Here is a 5002-nt window from a genome sequence, read left to right on the forward strand (position 1 = left end):
GATTTCCTGACCTCGTGATCCGTCCATCTCGGCCTCCCAAAGTGCTGGGATTACAGGCTTGAGCCACTGTGCCCGGCCTCTTTCTTTTCTTTTTAAAAATTGAGGTATGGGCTGGGTGTGGTGGCTCACGCCTGTAAATTCCAGCACTTTGGGAGGCCGAGGTGGGTGGATCACCTGAGGTCAGGAGTTCAAGAGCAGCCCGGCCAATATGGTGAAATCCTGACTCCATCTTCAAAAAGAAAAATTAGGTGTGGTGGCAAATCCCAGCTACTCAGGAGGCTGAGGCAGGAGAATCCCTTGAACCCAGGAGGCGGAGGTTGGAGTGAGCAGAGATCACGCCACTGCACTCCAGCCTGGGCGGCAGAGTGAGACTCTGTCTCAGAAAAAAAAAAAAAGAGAGAGAGAGAGAGAGAGAGAGAGAGATAATCTATGTACCATAAAATTCACCCTTTTAAAGTGTCCAATTCAGTGACTTTTAGCATATTCACAAGATTGTAGAGCTATCACCACTATCTAATTTCAGAACATTTTCATCACCTCAGAAAGAAATTCCATGTGCATTAGCAGTCATCCCATTTCCTGCTTCTCCTAGTCCCTTGACACCACTAATTTCTGTTTCCTTTTTTTTTTTTTTTTTTTTTTTTTTTTTTTTATGAGACAGACTCTTGCTCCGTGGCCAAGCTGGAGTGCAGTGGCACAATCTTGGCTCACTGCAACCTCTGCCTCTGGGTTCAAGCAATTTTCCTGCCTCAGCTTCCTGAGTAGCTGGGACTACAGGCGCACACCTCCACACCCGACTAATATTTGTATTTTTAGTAGAGATGAGGTTTCATCATGTTGGCCACGCTGATCTTGAGCTCCTGACTTCAGGTGATCCACCTGCCTCAGCCTCCCTAAGTGCTGGGATTGCAGGTGTGAGCCACTGCACCTGGCCTAATTTCTGTTTCTATAGATTTTCTTATTCTGGACATTTTATACAAAAGAATTCTATAATATGTGGTATTTTGTGCCTGGCCTCTTTCTTGGCATAATGTTTTCATGGTTCACCCGTGCTGTTGCGTGTGTCAGCACTTCATTTCTTTTTTTGGCTGAATAATATTCCACTGTATAGGTATACCGTATTTTGTTTATCCATTCGTTGGTTAAGGGAGATTTGGGTTGTTTCCACTTTCTGGCTATTATGAATAATGCTTCTGTGAACTTTCATGTACAGGTTTTTGTGCAGACATCTTTTTCAGTTCTCTTGGGTATATACAGAGGAGTGGAACTGATGAGTCATATGATGACTCTGTGCTTAACGTTTTGAGGAGAACTGCCAGATCTACAGACCATTTTACATCTGTGGTTGCTTTTGGCTGTGGCGTGGCAGGGCCTTTTCTTGGCTTCTGCCTTTTGCGCTCCTCATTATCCCACGTGAGCCTCAAACGGCAACACACTTCCAGGAACGTCTTGTTTTCTCCTCAAACTTACTCCCAATCAAAGTGAAGTCACCTGCTCCCAAGCAAAGAGAAACGAAAGAGAACAAAAATGCAGCAGTGTCCCGCTGCACACCCATCATTGAGCTCCACAATATATGTGTTCAGTTCTTTTCTTACTCTCAGTAAGACTTGAGGTAGATGTCATTGTCCCCACTTTATCAACGAGGAAGCGGAAAAGCCTTCTAGGTTTGTCATTTGAACCCCACTGTGTTGGATATTCCTTCTGTCATCTTCTAGTTTTATTGCTCCAAGCTCCTTCCCAAGAATATGGTTCTCAAACTGTGTATCACAGAACCTGATGGTACTTTGGGGGTTCAACAACAAACAGCATTTTTTTCCAATGAGTCTTTAACATTCCTGAAAATCCACTCCTCATTTTATCTGTCTTAGAGATCAATGGAAACCTTGTCAGTCTTTCTTTTCTTTTCTTTCTTTCTTTTTTTTTTTTTTTTTTTTTTGGAGACAGAGTTTTGCTCTGTCACCCAGGCTGGAGAGCAGTGGTGCGATCCTGGGTCACTGCAACCTCCACCTCCAGGGTTCAAGCAATTCTCGTGTGTCCGCCTCCCGAGTAGCCGGGACTACAGGCGCTCAGCACCACACCCAGCTAATTTTTGTATTTTTAGCAGAGATGGGGGTTTCACCATGTTGGCCAGGCTGGTCTTGAATACCTAACCTCAAGTGACCTGCCCGCCTCGGCCTCCCAGAGTGCTGGGATTGCAGGGGCCCAGCCACCTCATCAGTCTTATTTACCACTTTTTGGCCAGGGCTTACAGCAATACATGACATATAGTAATTGCTCAATAAATATTTTTCTAGTGAATAAATTTTCTCCGCTAAAAATTTGGGAAACCATTGTGCTAAGGCATTGCTTCCTAAACCTGACAAAGTCAAAACTTGCAATTTAACTTACTGTTAAATTGCCCATAGAATATATTTTTTAAATATAGCCCAAGAGGCCCTGCTGAATCAGACTCTGTAGGGTGGGTGTTCGCAGTACTGTTATGAATCTCCCCTGGTGATGCTGAAAGAGCTTTCTGCAGACCCTAGTTTGCAAGCCGCTGCTCTGAGAGGTACTGGCTCTGCTTGGCTTCAGGGCCAATGACATCTATGGTTACTTTCCCAGGCCTAAGACATCTTACTCTGGCCCAGAGCCACAGTCAACAACTGTACAGTCAGGAATTTTTTAACCAGATCTACTGTCATGACAGTCCACTGGCTACAGCTGGCTTCACTCTAGGCATTAGGCCTTTCTTTCTTCTTTCTTTCTTTTTTTTTTTTTTTTTTTGAGACGGAGTCTTGCTCTGCCGCAATGACACAATCTCTTGTGAGTGGAGTGGCACAATCTCAGCTCACTGCAACCTCCGCCTCCCGGGTTCAAACAATTCTCCTGCCTCAGCCTCCCAAGTAGCTGGGATTACAGGCACCTGCCACCATGCCCAGCGAATTTTTTTATTTTTAGTAGCGATGGGGTTTTACCATGCTGGCCAGACTGGTCTGGAACTCCTGACCTCAGGTGATCAGCCCACCTCGGCCTTCCAAAGTGCTGGGATTACAGTCATGAGCCACCGCACCCGGCCACCATTAGACCTTTCAATGTGACTGCAAGCCTGAAGAGCACTACCAGCCAGTCTTTCCCTACACCTCAACTTTAGACCTTCTTTCTTACTATTAACTAGTAGCGATTAAAGTCATGCTAGGTTGGACATCAGAAGTTCTCCATGGCTGGAGAAAAGAATCTCACTGCTTCTAATACCCTATAATTCTTCCCCCTTACCCCGATCCTCACTCACCAAGGACTTGAGCGATAAGCTTATGCCATGCAATGGGGTTCCCCTTTCCCTTCCACCTATAGAAAGTGGCAGTAGGTCCCACAGATTCAGTTCTTCTTTCAAGGTCAAGGACAGTGTAAGAAATGGTAACATCTTCCACTCCATTCAATTACCCTGGGGCCACCCACTGATGGTGGCCCTAAAGAGAAAAAAAGAACTCCTGACTCACTTTTACATGCTTGCTTTGAGTCCCACTTCCCCTTTACTCCTAGGAGGAAGAAGGACTTTATCATACTAGCAAATCTGAAGATTCTCTAAAGATATTCAATTATGTATCTATAGTCAGAGTAGACCCACAGTGTGAGGAAGACCAGGCTATGGCAACAGGGCTGCCCCTTAGGCAGAGTGGGGGTAGAAGAGTGAGGGTGGGAATAGGGATGTTGGCTGAGGAGATGGAAGGGGAAGCAGAAGGCAGGGCAAATCTGGATGAGCATGAGATAGAGCCCAGTCAACAAAGCACAGTACCCATGAAGGTGCAGCAATCTCCAATCCCAGTGCCAGCAGATCACTGGCCCCAGAGACTTAAGAAGCCTCAAGATGGCCTCACAGGAGTGCAAAGGAAATAAAAATAGTCTCTCTAGCACTTTGCCACCCAAGGGGTGATCCTCCAGCCAGCAGTGGCAGCATCACCCAAGCGTTTGTTAGACATGCAGAATCTCACTTCCCATCACCTAACTTAACAAGACCTCAGCATGATTTGAATGCGCATTAAAGTGCTCTGAACCAGCTTGAGAACAAGCACAACTCAGTATTAAAACACAGTAGATGGTTCAACTGAGGCTGCATCTAGGCTTTGGTGCACATAAGAATTGCCTGGAAAGATTCTGATTCAGGCAGAATCAGAATTTTTGGGTGCAGAATTTGGGTGGGGCACAGGAATCTACATTTTTAGCAAATGTACAGATGATTCTGATTCCAGAAGTTCCAACTGCTTTACTTCTGAACAGAGGACATGAAGTTGCCACTTATATGTGTGCGGAATAATATTTTAAATTCTTAGCTCATCGTTTCCACGTATGTGTCTCTTTTGCTCATTGCCCATTTCCAGTAGATAGGCCATTTTGTGCCCATTGCCATTTGGAAAGGGTGTAAGAAGACTGAGGCTAAAAAACAGAGAGACAGACAGATAGACTTCTTCCTGACTGTGGCTCCCAAAAGTCTAAAGCCTTTGGTTGTACTTGTACAATGCAAACAAATGCCAGTAGACGGACAGGCTATTAAGTGCGAGTCCCAGTGGATTAGGAACTCAGAATTCAGTTGCAGTAGAAAATAAAGAAAGCAGAATATGGAGTAAAAATTGCACCCGCTACATGGGAAGGTTGGCAGGATTTTAGCTCAAGAACATTCTAAAGAGTCCTCTGGTGGGGCCCCTGGTGGGGCACCTGTGGTACAGCAGACTCTCTCAGCACTACCTCCAACTTTTCTCCAGGGAATCCTGGGCTTTTCTGTCAAATGTCTGATTTTCCTTCTTCTTTCTTTGTGTATTTCTCTATTCCTAAACATTGCCTTTAATGGCCCATCAGGAAACACCACCATGACCCTTTCAAACTAGAGGACCCCAACAACAGGGAAGGAAACAGCAATTCTTTTGATCCACTTTCTCCCGCGCCAGGGAAAACCCAGTATTTCAAAACACATTGCCTTTTTCCTACCGTTCCTGGAGAAAGAAGGAACCATGTGAGTCCTTCCTGGGTG

Source organism: Rhinopithecus bieti, unplaced genomic scaffold (assembly GCF_001698545.2).
Source record: "Rhinopithecus bieti isolate Rb0 unplaced genomic scaffold, ASM169854v2 scaffold_17882, whole genome shotgun sequence".
Taxonomy (NCBI): Eukaryota; Metazoa; Chordata; class Mammalia; order Primates; family Cercopithecidae; genus Rhinopithecus; species Rhinopithecus bieti.